General features: G+C 45.4%; 1 protein-coding gene across 11 annotated transcripts in view; it reads left to right on the top strand.

The window, feature by feature from the left end:
* Positions 1–16,892, top strand: part of LOC1269950 (high affinity cAMP-specific and IBMX-insensitive 3',5'-cyclic phosphodiesterase 8) — a 130,486-nt gene that overhangs the window by 2,089 nt on the left and 111,505 nt on the right. Inside the window, exon 1 of one of the 11 annotated variants that reach the window (XM_061642246.1) lies at positions 3,676–3,757. The exons of the other annotated variants lie outside the window; for them this stretch is intronic. The gene's annotated coding sequence lies outside the window, so the exon portion shown is untranslated. Of the gene's footprint in view, positions 1–3,675; positions 3,758–16,892 lie in introns of those variants that run through there. 11 annotated transcript variants of the gene reach the window in all.

Here is a 16,892-nt window from a genome sequence, read left to right as displayed (position 1 = left end):
CACACTGGTTCGTTCGTTTGCGGTAAATCAAGAATAGCAAACGACGAAAGCTGTGAGCTCTTTGTGGTGTCCTCCGTGGTGTGTGTGTGTGTGTTTGTGTGTCCCAATCATTGCAGATTCGTTCGACAGCAAACGAATTACAGGTTGCCTTTTTGCCATTGTCCTGGTAGTTTAAAACCATTTGTGATGCGATCCGAGTGCATTTGTGTGTGTTGAGAGATGCAAACGCATACTAATGCCTTTTCAGATAGCTCACTCACTCATGCAGTGTGTTCCACAAAGCCAAAAAGAAGGCCGGTTTGCATTGTAGTATCCCACGTCGGTTCAATTACTGCTGCTGCTGCTGCTGCTGCTTACCATTTGTGTGTAGGGGAACGATCAGAAGCAGCTCCCGATCTGGCCGCCTAACGGCACGGCGAGTTTTGCGAGAAAGGCATCAGTGTATTGGTTAACCGTTTTCGCACCATCACACTAGCCACACTTAGGGCCACTGATTACGATTGCGAACGGTGATGTGTGATGCTCTTGTTGCCTCGTGTGGTGGTGGTGGTGGCGCGGTGAGATGAGATCTCTCATCTTATCACGCTCCCGCACCACCAGCAAACCATGTGATCGATGTGAGCTGTTAGCTGGCGCTCGATTGCCGTCGATTTTTTGTGTCTGCTTTTCTACATCTCGCCGCCACTGCGCTTTTGTTGCGCACCTACCCGATCGTGCTGCGGATCGTGCACGATCAATATACATAAAGCATAAGCAGCGCCAGGGGAGCACACTCGGAGGGAAGCGAATTTCGAACAAGCCGTTGGCGTTGAAAAAAAATCACTGAACCAAACCACGCGATGCCGTGTGCCGAGCTCCAGCCCCCCTTGTGTTGAACGTTTTAAAAATGGCATCTTCATCGGTGTATGTGTGTGTGTGGATGTAGCATGCGGGGGTGGGTGTTAGGGCGCACCCGCAAGGCTATCAGTGACGCACGTTCCGTCTGCCGGCAGCCGTGAGCTTGTAAATTTTGCGGATAAGAACCTCCCTGCGCTTTGCCTTCTTTTGCACGCGCGCCCGCTTCTAACGGACGAGCGATGTTCCGTGTGCGCGGGGGTAGCAGAGGAGGACGCCCTTGCCCCATCGTGGTGCTAGAAGAGGGGAAGATGGGGAGAAAGACGGCTCCCTTGAAATAGAGTAACCGCGCGCGCGGTTTCTTATCGTTCGCAGACCTATGTATATCCCACCGTCCCCAGCAGTCAAAAATACACACACACAATGGTAGTTAGCGTGTGTGTGTGTGTGTGTTTGTGCCAGAGGGTTTATTCCATAAGGTTTTGTTGGGTTCTTCTTCTTCTTATTTTCTTCTATTTCGCTCAAACGCTGCTCTTCTTCTTGCTCTATTCGCGGGTTGCCCCGCCGTCGCCGGGATTGTGTTAGGGGTGCTCTGCTAGACCGGCTGCTGCTGCTGCTGTTTACTGCTGTCACACATTATCGCACCTAATCAATCCCAGTTAGAGCGTCGCGCGGGTTTCATATCGAGTTGAGTGAATTGAATGGGGGGCGGGGGTGAGATGGGAGGGATTGAGAGGGGGATGTTTAAAGAAAACATAACAGGGCGAAAAGGTGAAGCTGCATTTTGGAGCACCAGAAGGCGAGGGTTGAATGGGAATGGAACAGGTTTGAGTTGTGGAGTTGAGCAAGATTTCAAATTTTTGGAGGAAAAGGAAAAGTGTATCCAGGTGGAAGGGAAAGCAATGCAATGATTTTGGATGTGTGTTAATGCTACGAGGAGAAGATTTTTTGTGAAGATATCATTTTGGATGTATTTAGATCTTATGATCGTCTTAAAACGGTCCTAAGGTCTTATAACTATCTTTAAACGGTCTTTGGTAGACTATGGTCAGTTAATGGGGTTAAAACGGTCTTATAATGGTCTTTAAACGGTCTTTGAGAGACTTTGGTCTTATATGGATTACATTATGGGCTTTCGAGACTTATTAAGTTTGTTTGCAAGTGTCCTTGCAAGGGTCCTAGTGAGTCCATAGGTCCTCAGTCGCAATCAAAGTCTATATAATACAGAGGTCGAGTCATCCAGAGATCGTTCGAAAAGTTCGAAAACCGCGGGAAAAGTTTGACAGTTGGATCAACGTGCCTAAGTAGACTACAGGTGGATCCTTAGCTCTGATTTTCGTAGCCATGATGGATGGAGATTTCTATGGAGTATGGCAGATAGGGAGTTAGGGTTGCTAAGGATATGAGGTGCCAAGTAACTTTGGACCCTCTTGGCAACTCATACAAAAACTCCATGTCACGTTCATGAGATGGAAATGTGTGTTTTCACTAGAGTTTGTCCAGAAAAAGTGCAATTGACCCTGAAAAGTGTTAGGTAGTGAGCAAATGTTTGTAACCACTTTTTTATCTTACTGTCAAAAACCACCGTTGAAAATGGTGGACCAAAACCGAGCTATGATGCATAAACCTCTGTAATTTATAGACACAAGGTCCATATGAGGTATGAACCTAGGACGGGGATATTGTTAAGTCGTGCGAGTTGAGGACTTTGCAACGGGACAACCCTTACAACGGTCTTGAAACGGTCTTAAAACGGTCTTATGATGGTCTTAACACGGTCGTTGATAGACTTCTCAGTACAAACACTCTGAAATTACACAGATTTTCTTCAAAAAAACGTTATAAAACAATAGTGAAATAACTGCAAATACCAACAACCCTGTTGATACTTGCTGAGCGTACTCCTGTGTAATCCAATACACAGCGTGATATTTAAATTGCCTGCAAAACCCCACCATTACAGCGAATTCCTCCACTTTCGGGAGAGGGACTGCCACAAATCATCTCATCTTTTGCCGTCATTCATACTGTTATTCCCAGTTCTCCACCGCATGCACCCCTCGGATACTTTGTGGAGCTGCAGTGCAGAGCAGAGCACAGAAGCAGCCAGTAGCCAGTTTACGGTTTGTTTACTAATTACACCACATTTTCGCACCACACATACACACACACACAAATGTGCTCTTCCTCCCACTCATAAACCCGTGGAGAAAAAAAGACAAGTTGGTGGCGGGGAAAGAGGTACAGGTCTTTCTACAGCGGACTCTGCTTGTGACCGTTCCAGAAGCGTGCACAAGACCGCGTTTGTTCTGGGCGCTTTCTGTACGCGCGTTTGCCGTAATTTTCCACTCGCTGTTTCTCGCTGTCTCGCTCTCTCTCTCTCTCTTGCTCTCTATTTTCACCATGCTTTATGTGTCCGAGTTGGATGGAAACGGTAAACAGAACGATCTAAGTGACCGGGCCGTAACCGTGCGTATGGGGGAAACGATAGCGCACCTCGTGTCGTCATTAAAAAAAGGTTCTTTTCGAGCAGTCCCCAGGGTCGAGCAGTTTTCGCAGCGCAGCACCGCCAGGTGTAAAGGTGCACAGGGCGCGCTAAGAGAAACTGTGTGTGTGTGTGTGTGTGCGAAGCACTAGGAAAACAACACCCCTGGAACGTATATTTAGGCGTCCGTCTTTCTTGTGTGTGCGTGTGTGTGTGTGTACGTTTGTGTTCCCTTCACACCCTTTTTTGTAGACGGTTATTTGACTGTAATAGGCCTCCCCATTATGGAACTGACCTAGATAAGAAGGTTTTGCCTGTGCGGTATGTGTGTGTGTGTGACACAGTGCACAGTGATTCTACTTTTAGAAGGAACGCATCTCGAGGAACGCAAACAAAAAATGCATCGCTACAGTGACTGTGTGTGAGAGAGTGGGTGAAGTAAGTGGATGACTGGGGGTAACTAATTGTTCGCCTTTTCGCGTGTACGTGTGTGCTGCATTTCGATCACATTCCTGTGCGCTTCACTCCACCGAGAAGGCGTTGGTCGAGATCGCGGCGATCGGAAAGGAGGCTGCTAAACACCTTTCGGAAGTGTTGTGCTGGAATGCACCAAGGTAAGTGTGTTGAACTCTACAGCCCTAAGGGAGAGGAGGCCGGGTGGCTGCTCTAAACCGAACGATGCATTGCGCATTGGCAGTCGCGCTCGCAGTAACGGGCAAAGGCACCGGAGTGTGACACGAGTGAAGACAGCGCGGTTCATGTCCATGATAGGGCTTCCGGAACGATGTGAAGGGTGTGCAAAACACATATTTCGAATACGTAGCAATCAGTTTAATTTGACAAATGGAGCTCTCGCTCCAAACATGGTACATGGGAACTTGTAAAACATATCGCGAGAGGATGATGTATTCTTGCCCGTATATGCCATTAGTTTGATAAAAATCAATAAAAGTCAAGCGAAAGATGATGTAGAGCTTACTTGGGACTTGGGAAACACTAAAAACCCCTTTAAATACACAGCATGAGCTTCTGATACGCATCTGCAGCCCCTGAAGCATCACTTCTATTCCATTTCGAATCGAACTACTCCCCCGGACATTCAGCTCTAGCGAAGCAAAATTAATCATTTACGACAGAGCTGCCTTAAAACGGTATTGCTATTGGCCCCAAAAAGGTTTTAACCAAACAGACTTTTAAAAGCTGTTGCTGCTGCTGCTGCCGCCGCCAAACCTTGTACCTTTTTCCAAACCTCAACCCACCCCTTTTTGGGGGATTTTTCATCCTTCCCACTCCCTGCACACATACAGGGATTTTTACCTGTTAAATTTCCGTTGAATGTGTATTTATTCCCCCCTTTTTCCCGGGGCAAACAAAACTTTTGCGCCACCAAGCGAGCCGGGTGCAGCCAAAAATCGTGGGAAAATCCCAAATCCCGGCCACGCAGACACAGACAGGCAGGCAGTGGCGGTGTTTCGCAGTAACGGAAGGGGCTTTTCAGTATTTTTTTTTGTTGGGAACCTCGGTCCTCTCCGTCACGTTGTTTGCCCCCCGTCCCTGATGTAACCTGTTGCAATGGGAGAACCCGTGCGCCCGGGAAAGATGCTTGGGAAAAGCTTGTCAGATTCAGCAAGGATCCTCCAGCAGCTCTGTCGTTCTCTTTCTCTCGAGCGCCTAAAGGGTATCGGATGTTCGGGTTTTCGGAGAAAATGGCAGCAAAACGCCAACAGCTAAACATACGTGGCTTGCTCTCGCCCGCTGGAATGGGTTTTGGAAAATGCCAAATGGATCCACACAGGTGCGTTTGTGTGCGGGAGGAGCAAGAAACTCGGCGTGTCTTAAAATACATCGGGTTATACGCAATCCGGCAGAAGCTGCTTATTAATTTCTTGGAATCCAGCTCGCCCTCGGAGCTAATTAGCATGCAATTTGATATGCCTCTACAGCAGCATATTAATTAACTGTGATGAAATGTCACGTTTAGCACACATTATCTTCAAAATGGTACCTCGCACACAAGTAGCTTGCCTTTCGAAATCCCTTCCACACTCTGCTCAGTGCTCGATGGAGAATGGTAAACAAATCCTCGGTGATTCGTTTGCTCAGTCCACCTGTTTGACGAGCGAATTGGGGGGAGGGAAACAGCTTTTTTAGACGATCGATTTATCGGCTGTCCCCATTGCGATTGAATCGGTTCGATTGTTGGCTGGCCGCTCAATGGGCGGGACGTGGAAATCGTTTTAAAGCACAGAGAGCTGTAAACGTTTGTACAACGTTAGGCCCATTGCACACCGAGTACGACAAGCGCAGCTATCAGCAACAATGGGCGAAATTGTGTCCCTTTTTTTGCTTCTCTTTTCTGGAACTCAATTTCGTGGCAAACACCATTTGCGTTGCCCTCCAGGCTGCATGTGTGAGGCTTTTTTCCACGTAGCCCAAACTGTGTTCATTTGTGGGGCAAATGCGGGCATGTAAATGGTACAGTGTTGTGTGTGACACTGAAATAGAGCAGCGGAAAAAAGCTCACTAAGTAAAAAACAAAACGACAGCAACAATGTTTAAGTGGCAATGCGAAACTGTTGCACATAAAACACAACGACCGGTACTGTGTGCGTATGCAAATTGAATCGCTACCCGCGGTTCGTGGTTCCATGTGCGTCCCCCGTGTGCGGTCTGGGGGAGGCCAATTTTCCACCCTGCTCGTGGTGAACGATCTTATCACTGGCGTAGTTTTGATCGCCTCTCCGTGTTTTATCATTCTTTTTCGAAATTTAGCAATCATTTTCTTCTTGATCGGTTAAATGGGAAGTGGATGGGGGAAATGCAGCGAACAGTTGTTTTTAAAGATGATAAATTAAATTGGAATTTATGTTAAAATGAAAGCATAACTCATATAAAGTAATCTTTTAAAAGAACGTATCTTTTATAGTATTTTTATCTATTTCAGTCTAATTAATTAACTGCGTTTAACTAACACAAATGATTGTAAACACTGACCATATATAGCCTCACATGCTGAGCCACATAAAAACGCAGCTTAGAAACCATTATTTAAATTTGCACAACTCCTAGATAAATGTTGATTCAAACGCACCCAATCCACCCATAAAGCCGGGCGTGTTGCTCTCCCTGTATGGTGTATGGTCTTGCATTTTAATGTTTACGATCGATTATCCCAAAATGGAGCGGTTCTTTTTTTAAACAAACAATTTTGCCGCTATTTTCCACTCTCTGCTTGTCTCTAGTTTTTTTTCTCCTATTTTTGTTTTGCTCTCTTCTGCTTCTAATGTAACGAAATAATGGGCCATGGTCATAAACAGCTGTACATTGCCTCCTCCTCCCCGCCGCTATCGTTTACATTCTTACACAGCAAAACTGGAAACAAAAACAACTGTGAAAAACAAAAGCAAAGACAGCATTGGTAGGGGCAAACGGGGCAAAATGAACATGCATTGTTTAATCATTATTTCACAGCAAAGAACTATTCCAATGCTCAAAATAAATTCAACATACATGTCCGTGTCACGTACTCAATTGTGATAATCAATGGTGATACTCAAAGCAATTGGTGTGACCAATGCATGCTTCGTGACATTTTTGCCACCCGCTTGGTCAATCACTATGTCATGACTTTTTTTTCATTGTGATCAGTTCTGCAAAAAGTCGCTGACATAGTCATGACGATTTCCGACCGAAACAAAATAACGTCAGCGTCACGAAACGCTCTAATGTGATGATCAGAGGTGAGACTCAAACAGTTGTTGCGACCATCAAATGCTTGGTGACATTGTGTGCTTCCCACTCTTGGTCAGTCACTTGGTCGTGACAATTTCAGTCTGGGATCATGCCGATAGTTATGGGAGATATGCGGTGCGTGCGAGTGGTCCCAAGAAACAAAATGAGCATGGTTTTTCGCTCTGTTTGACCCGACAAACAACCACAAAAGACAGAGCGAGAAAGAATGTTGCTTGGGACTACATGCCAAGTATATTCCAAGAATGTCGTGAACATCACCGACCGAAAATGGCGTGACCAAGTGAGTGACCAAGCTAAACAAAATGCCACCAAGCATGTTGGTAGTCCACCAACTGTTTGAATCTTACCTCTGATCATCTCAGTTGTGTATGTTAGCTGATTTGAGCTTCGTTTCAGTCAGATTCAGTCAGTCAGGTTTCAGATTATGCTTGTTTTCGATGGTGAATATCTCGTGATGCTCATAACATTTTACAGCACTGGATGCATGCAAGTTTTACTTGGTATATTTTTAAAGTTATGATATTTATATACAATTTGTCCAAAGAAAGTAAGACAATTGAATGCGTATTATTACTAATGCAACAAATAATACAACAATGCTTCACATGGGGCAAAATGTTTCACGTTTTGTTTACATATGCCCATTTCGTCTCACGTATCAAAATAGCATCACGTACAACATCAACTTTTATTTTACACTTTTTTCAAGTGTTTAAGTTATTATCAGGCTATGTAGCAATTTTAATGCATAGATCAATTATGGAGGCATATAATAATGTAAGAATAATTGTGTTTCGAGGCAAATTCAAAGGAATATTCAGTAATATAGTTCTCATGCCCATTTTGCCCTGCTTTCCCTTACACGCGCTGCGTCGATTTTGGTGGGATACACAGAAACACGCGGCGTGCGTGTTGAATTTCGTGGTTTTTTATCGAAATATGAAAACACACGCGACGAGATACTAGTGGGGGTTTGCCGAGGTTTGGTGGGTGGTTGGATTTAGCGGCCTTAGGCGGGCCACACGCGTGTAACCTAAAATGATTCCACAACGTTTTTCCCATCTCTTTCTCTCCAGTTGATGGTTGCACGCGCTGTTTGGAAAATGTTTTACATCCCCGGAAGCGACCGATTTTCCATTTCCAATTCTTCTACATCTTCTGGATGGGATGTGTATGTGTATGAGTCGATGCCTTTTTTGTTTCGTTTTTTTGCTGTTTACTGTAACGAAACGGTTCCATTTCTTCTCGTTACTGGGGTTTTTTCCCATCGCATTATGTGCCGCCTGTAATGCGATGTAATTGATTTTATCGATCGCAAAATCTCGCGAGGAAAAGCTGACAGTTGATCGGCTTGTGTTTTTTTACTCCACTGTGGCAGAACTTGGGGCATGGGAAAGTAGCGTGCCAATCTGGTGATTGAAAATATGAATTTCCGTGGAATTATGTTTGCTTTTTTGTAGCATTTCGAGAAAAAGACGACGAGCAAATGTGCTTCAAAAGCACTTTAAAATGTCGCGATCTTTGTCTTTGATCGATGTTGTGAGCTCTTCTTCAACCATCCACTGTGATTCGATTATCAGCCCAAAACTTGGCGGTTTGTTCGGTAAGAAGCTTATTAAAGTGTCACCAACGTTGTGAATGAAAACATTTACAAGAAAACCAATGCCCTTGGAGCGATGGTAGAACATCGCTTCAACGACACCAACGTGTCATACGTTTCAAGGCTTCTCCGCCGTCGTGGGTAATAAAATTTGAATCTGATAAATGTAACATAAAACATATGGCAATTACCGATGGCGCTGTGGGTGTGAGATACCTACAACGACTCGTAGCAAATTTTTGACGATTTTTGTGACATTCCCCACACTGTTTTCCGTCGGCTTCCGGTGGGAATTTCACTGTCAAACGCGTTCCACTCCCTCTGTAAAACTCAGTGTCGATCGTGTTTTGGTGCGTTATGTTCACCGCTTCCTCAACCCATTGCCCTTTGCATCTTAAAACAGACCGGGTGTGACAACGAAACAAATGAGTGTGTGAGATCGTGTGTGACCGGAATCGTGGGTTGTTTCTGTCGCGTCTCGTTAGTGGTCATGATTCTGAAAAAGATTTGTGTTTTTTCTCTCTCTCTCCCTCCTCTTTTTCGGGATACACACACAAAATTACAAGGTTTAGCTAAACTTGTGCAATACAAAGCCATTGACACGCAAAAACAGCGTTTTCTTTGAAAGCGCTAAGCGCGCTTGAAATGTGTCGAGATTTCCCCCGTTCTGTACCATCACGTTTGGCTCTGTTGTTGCGGGGAAGTGGCAACAACCATACCGCTGTTCCGATTTGCACGAAAAGAAATCGTTCATCTAAAACCCCTAAAACCTGGTGACAAGAACGACGCACACGAAAAGCAAAAATCGTTCACGAGAACAAGCCAAAGGAGGATTGGCTTGTGCGCGCGTCATCCTTACCTACTTCGCCATCGCCATTGGCATGCCGCGGACGGCCAGTTTCGGGTTTCGAGATACGGTTGAGTTTGCATATTTTTAGAGCGGAAAATTATGACAAGTTGGGGAAAAATGAGGTTTGTTCGTAAGGAATTTTTAATCAAGCTGATGCGTCTTGCCCCCAGGGGTGCCGAGGTGACTTCAATTTTCCCAGTTTGAGGGTTTGTTGGGCTGGCTGATAGGGGGAAGGATTGGCAATGGTGGGATAATTTGAAATTGGCCTGTGAATGTTTGCAATTTTTGAGAATTGACGGACTTTTTTATTAATTGTAACTTGAACAGATTGCACTTGGAATTACAGGTAAAGGTCTATAAAATAGAAACCAATTTATAATATCAAAGAAAATACTATCCTTAATGTTATTTGCCTAAAATGCTTCAAATAACGTAATGTTGCAACACAAATTGCATAACTTTAGGCGTTTAACTCTCTTCATAATTTAACGGGCATTTAAACGAATTAATCCCGCACATTTCCACAGCAATATTGCCTCGTTAACTGTCTGTTTATTACCTCTTTTATTGACTGTATCATGAACGGCGCATGGCGATGGCGACGATTACTACAAAATTTAAACGACCAAACTATGGAACGCATCGTTTAAAGTGATATTCACGGTTTCGCGTGGTTTGGTTGCCTAACATGCTCAAACCCTCTTGGCGCGCTTTGCTTTAAACGAGCAGCTACTTGTTGTGGCCAAGTCAGAGCACGGTTCAGGCCACCGGTATTAAATCGACAGTATATTTTGTTTCACACACGAATGCAAGCAAACCATCACAGGAGAGCGTTGTAACGGGGCCAACTAAACCCATATTTATACACTCCATCATCCCATCCCCTTGGAATGTATGTAACGTTTATGTGCGTGTGTGGGCGTGTATGATGTGTTGTATTTTATTCTCGAAACGATATATCCTTACCACCAGCGTCAAGGGTAATGTGTCTTCTTACAGAAAAAGCATCACGCGTCCTGGCATCCTTTTCCTGAATCTCCCGCACACTTGAGCCCAGGACGGACGCCGTAAAAGTGGTGCAAGTTTTCTTAGCAAGACCGAAGCGTGGCCTTTATGTACTCGTGTACGGGGGGAGGACCATTACTGCGGTCATAATTAGCTGCCACCCTAACAAGCAGTTTTGCCCGGTCGGCGCCGGTTTTACAATGAAGAAGCTACGCTAGAAGTAGAGAGCGTCGCCCGCTCAAGTGCCGCTGGAGAGCGTTTGGACGGTAAAACGATACTCGGCACTATTTTCCAAAATGAGTGTGGGTAGGAAGGTAACACACACACGCACACACACATGGCTAGCGGTTTAAGGATCCTGTTTGGTGTAGCTACACATGTCACGTTACTTAAACAGGCGTTGCTTTTATTAATAATGCGATAAAAGTTGTGCTCATCGAGGGTTGTCTGTTGTGGCTGGTGGTTGTACATCCCTTTTTCGGGACAACTTTGGGGCATGGGGCGTATACCATTTTCGGGCCACTTAAAACAATAGTCGCTAAAATTGGGGTGGGGTGTAATTTTTGGACTTAATTTTACGATTGGATTAACAGCTGTACCTTGTTTGCATTTTTAAGACGAATGTTTGTGTTGGATGAGTCCGATACGTTTGCAGAACTCACATTCAGTAGCAGTTGTTGTCTCTTTGGTAAGGACGCAAGCCAGCCTGTCCTAATGAGGTGATAACTTAATAAAGGGAAAGGAAAAACCTTTACTCCAGTTCTTATCTGTTCTTTTCCTCAGAAAAACCCGTCCAGCACAAACCACGCACACTCACTGGTAGTGTCCTCGGGCACAAAAGTTCAACAGAAAGTAGGCCAATCTGTGCCCTCCGACCCCTCTGGTGTAGTGACTCCATTCAAACCCATCGGAACGTTGTGTCGTTTGCGGTTATGTTACCACACGGCTCTCGTCTTTCGTTTCTCCGTCTCTCTTCTCCACTTTCCGGGGGAGTTCCGGGGGCATTGAGTCGTCCCTGAAGGAGATGATGAGTGTTGGTTTGTAGAAGCGATCGGAACGAGCCGGTGAAATGTCTAATTAGCTCGTCGCTCGTCCGTACGCATCGCTGACAGTCAGACCGACCGACTAACGACCGGTCAATGACAGCCGCTGGGAAATGGGGGGAAAATCCGTGCAAACCCCTTAGGGGACAGATTGGGGTGCGGGAAAAAGTGACATTGACGTTTCATCCACCCGTTTTACGTTCGTTTTACGTTCGCTTCTTTGCTTGGGATAATGGTGGACCTACAATTAGTACTAAAATCGAACAGATATTACCGTGATCATCGCTTAAATGCTCTATCAAATGCTTCCAACTTAAAGGTGATTAAAGGTGGTTCTTCTGGAAAGTCGATCATGTTGATGACTACACGCAAGCTGATGGCAATTGTTCCTGCTTTCCCCGTTCCATTCGCTTATTTTATTGACAGTTACTGATTGGAATACGATTGTTTGCAGGCTTTCTTTTCGGTAAATTTGAATTCACTATTTCGATATATAAATTCAACATCACCTGACAGCTTCCTTGTGTCGTGAGAAACCCCAATAATGGCGTTGAGTTGGCTTTCGATTCGTTTCAAGAGGCTTCCACGATTCGTTCTCTGTTGTTCCAGCCCACGATTTAAATGTGCTCCACTTAAAAAAAAGGGAAAGCGATACCTCCCCAGGATCTATTAATTTATCCTGCTTCTCGCACTCAGCCAACAACACTGAACCGCAGCTCGATTTTTATCGATCAGCTGGGCGGTATGTTTTGTGGCGTGATAAATAGTTATGGTTTTCCAGTGCTTTCTGTGCCGAAACCGAGGCCGAAACCACCGTCGCCCTCAACGCCATGGAAGATTAGCCCAAACGGGCCAGGAGCGACACTTTATGTGCGATCCGTTTGAGTGTTTTCGATCCCGGGCGTAGTTTGGAATGGGCGACAGAAGGCAAAGAAGGTTAAACTTCAACCGGTCTGTTATCGTTTATGGATCGTTTGGGGCTTTGGGAAGGATACTTTTGTACCTCCTCTCTCTCTATATGTATATCTCTTTCTTTCTCCGACGGATAAGTTTTGGAGGTCACGACATTTTGAGTTACTTTTACTATCTGTTGTTTCTTGTGAGAGGAAAGGAAGATAGCGAACAGGGATAGCGAAATTTTATCTCAAATTTTAACGCTTTCAAAAGGAAGCAAAACCATGGTTTCAAACCATTATTGTAAATAAAAGTGAAGGTTTTTGATGCCAGACAGTCTAGTGAAGTACAACAAATGCATCGAGACACCCAAAAGTCCATCTTTTCCACGTGGCGCATCCTCAAACTGGCTCTCTCTCTTAAGCCATTCTGAATGCTGTCTAAGCTTTAATCCGTTTGCATGCTCGGTTCGAGATAAGGGCAAGAGCAGAAAAAACATCATCCACCTCTACCCAGCCGCGGACGAGTATGGCGCGCACACCAGCAACAATAGTAGTTCCCGTTTTTGTATCCGGTTTTTTTGCCCTAACTGCGCCTCAACCCCATGGAATCCACGTGTTGCTGTCAGCCGGCATACTATCAGCGATCAATCACGAATGCACGAAACACACACGCGCGCATGAGAGCTCCATCGCTCCTTCCCGCCACAAACCCATTGGATGATAATAATCCCCAGCGTCGGTAGGAAAAAGCTTCCCGGAAAACTCCACCTAGCACCGGAGGCGTCGTTGTGCGAGCGAGGGTCGAGGGAAAATTAAGTTCATTTGTGGGAAGGCAACACCGAAAAGAAGAGAAGCAGGAAGCATACTTATGAATAGCTTGATTAGATCGATGTGTGTGTGTGTGTGTGTGTGTGTGGCAGGGTATTCCCATTTTCCTCACCCTTGTTGTACGTTGAAAGGACTTCCGACTCGACTGTAGAGACCTCGGAAAAGGGAAGAAAGCTGGGGCGTTGGAGCGGACGGGAGCGTTCGAAGAAAGCGAAGAAAAGCGTCGGATAAAAATAACAAACCCTTTTACCTTTCAGGACGGTAAACGCACAATGTAATGTATTCTTCGTACACGAGCGCGCGCTCTCCCGCGCGGAGCAACCTTGAGCTGTCTGATATTATACACAATACCGTGATACCGTGTGCCGTGACACTTTTGCTTATATTCTGTACGTCCTTTTCAATGGTAATCAATAGCCGGTGATGAAGGACGCTTTCGGGGGAGAATTTAAGGGGTAGGGCCGGTGTCGGTGTAGATGAGCTTCACGAGGCAAAAACCTCTCCATGGATTGTGTTGGTATCAGCACACACTTCTGCAAAACGCATTCTGCAACGAAAACATTATGCTATGACATTCTAAAAAGGAAAGGGAAGTAAGGAACACACGTCCAACTTTTTGTAACAAATTCGGTTTCCCGAAGGATGGTTTTTGCTCTTCGTTGGCTACGATCGATCTCTGTCATCTGCAGCACGGACGGCAGACAATGAATGTAATCCTCCCTGGGCACGGTCGTCCGTTCCAGGGGGTTTGTCTTTGGGCAAGCTTTCTTGCGAAAACTCTCCTCCCGAAAGCACCACATCACACTTGACTCCTGTGAAGTGGCAATTGATATCGTCTAGGTGGGTTTTTTGCGCGTGTGTGTGTGCCAGTTGTTCCTTTCCACTCTAGCTTCAGCACTTCAAACAGCCAATGATGTCTTTCACGATGGCACGACTCTTCTCCGAACGCTCCAGAGATCGATTTTGATCCAGTAAGTTAATGGAATGTTCGTTATTACTACGAACCACCTCGAACCCTCGGTTGTGGAAAGAGCAAGGAAGGAACATTTTTCGCAAACTGGACACACAAAACGGCAACTCTGTCGTCTGTGTCTGCAGCTGAAGTTATGCTTTATGATGGCGCAAAACGGAATGCAGAAACGGATCGGAATGTGTAAATTGGAATTAGTATTAGAAGAAAAACCGATTGCTAAATTAAATTGCTACCAGTATCTGATGGGGGAAATTCCTGGAATGTTTTTGTGATGTTGATCTAGTTTCCTGGAAGTAAGGCTACTGTTTCGGCGCTCTATTTCGAATGTATTCTTCATAAATCTTTCAGTTAAGTCTGCATCAAACTATTATTGGAATATATTACCCTTCCTTGGTGACACACAAGCCACAATGTATCGTTTTTTCAACCTCAAAACTAAACGACCACATTCGACTAGAGCTAATGAAATCATTTTTCCTCCATTAGTGCGCAACCGTTGCAGTGCGTTGTGTCGTTACGCGCGACACAACTTGCACTAATGCCCCGCAAACACCGAGATTCTTGCGGACGGTAGCGGGCCATATTTCTTTCTAAATCCTACCCAAGGTGGATGGCATTCCTAGCAGGCTCACACGTTGCAAATGGCAAAAGAGATACACCAACCAGGAGACACAAGCATCCCAGCAGGATGCATCAACTTCCTCGGGCAGGCACGTTAATATTCTTGCGCATGGTTAGATTTTTAGGTTAGCAAGAACCTAAAAAGCAGGGAATAAAGAACGGGGAGAGATACGAGGGAATGTTATAGCAAAAATTATGCATTCACGCTGCATACACTGGATGGTGGGTTTGCGAGATTTTTTTCCCCCGCCCGTGGGTGCTGTGTCGCTGTTGCTCTTTCTTTGCAGTGGTGTAATAGTTTCCCCTTTGCCGTTCGTTCTGGAAGCTATCCATTATTCGGTTCTCCCACCGGGGATACAGTGATGGTAAGGGACCATGATTTTCGTTCGTCGCTCGTCCATGACTGCTTCTAAAACGGGAGGGGGATAACGAGAAAAAATGAGCTTTCAGGAAGGGAGAGAAACACACATATAGCATGCCAAAAGTGACAGCATTAAAGCTTTAACTTGAGCTGGAAATGTAAGTAATATTTATTGCACCCGGGATGGACATAGTTTATGATGTCCGTGGGCCTTACGCTAAGGAAAGCCGGACTGAGACATGGATTTACAAAGAAGAATCGGATACTTTGTATTTTTTTAGGCTCCATTTCATGTAATCGAAATCAACAAGTGGCTTGCACTGCAGTGTGATGAGCAAGTCGACTGTGGTTGGACGTTGAACCGGAGCAGATGGTACCTCATCCTCCAGTACGTCATTAGCGGCGCGTTTCGTATGCATTTCCCCTTTGCGCGTGTGTCAGACCTGACGCAGCAGATCAGATTGTCAGTTTCGCAAAACGAGATCGAAACAATAGCTCATTACAGGGGTGGACAGGCCTCCTTGGCCTTTGGACGATGATAATAGTCAACAGGCGCATGAGGTTACTTTCCGCACGCTGAGGACAGTGTCGCACGATAACCGGATAACGAGATGTACGTCATGGTTTGTGCAGTAAAGCAAAGTAGCTGGACAAAGTTATCTCTTTCAAAGAAAAAGATATAATCCCGGATTTGAACAGGCAAAAATGACGTAGTTAACTCGCACTCCATCCAAAAAAATTGAAAAAGAATCACCCTATCCTCTCACACAGTGGTAATGCAATTATATTTACTAATCCCCCTTGTTAGGTCGGTTGTATGTTGATTTCTTTCATCAAACTAAATTAATACTTAACACGCGTACCGATGACGCAAACTCCCCTCCGCCAAAAACCAATTCGTCTTCATATCCTTAACACGGGACCAATTGATCAACTCGCTCGCGTTTGTTATTGTTTTAACCGCGCGTGGTTCATTCCGCACCACCCAATTTATCGTTTGGTTTTTCATATCACTGCCACCACATGACCGAGCGGGCAGCACATGGTGTACGCGTTGTGTGCCACTCTAACCATTCCAATCTAACCTCGTTGAGGGTGGTTGTGGGGCAGCACGCCCTGAACTTGCACATTTGTCCACGTTATGCTCTATTACCGGACATTTCTTTTTGAACGGCGAACCGAGTATCAACTAGGCCACCTTTGCCTCCAACCCCGTTGCCTTGTGGTGGAGATCAAAACCGACCAAAATGATGACGTCAATAAGAGGTCCCTCAATGGCATTTACTTGCCGCGAGGAGGAGAATCAGCAGAGTGACGAAGGGTTTTGTGTAATTTTGTGTGTTGACATTCGCAAACCTATTGCTAAGGGCTGCTACTCGTCGTGCTGACCGTTCGTTGGTATGATTGTTATACTTTCGAAACAAATGTGTGTGTGTGTGTGTGTGGATTTCTGTGTGTACCGGGGAATGGGGTGAAGTTTGACGTCGTCTGTCTGCGCGTTTTATCTGGGCAGCTTGGGAAGGGGGGGGGGGGGGGCTTAATCCACCGGCCGTAACCGGTTCGGTTTTCTTTCGTTGAGCTTAGACGGCCGGAGGGCTTCAAGCTGAGGGCTTAAAGTGATATTAATTTGTAACAAATCTAGA

Source organism: Anopheles gambiae, chromosome 2 (assembly GCF_943734735.2).
Source record: "Anopheles gambiae chromosome 2, idAnoGambNW_F1_1, whole genome shotgun sequence".
Taxonomy (NCBI): domain Eukaryota; kingdom Metazoa; phylum Arthropoda; class Insecta; order Diptera; family Culicidae; genus Anopheles; species Anopheles gambiae.
Note: the sequence above shows the minus strand (reverse complement) of the source record. Positions and strands in the feature narration are given on the sequence as shown.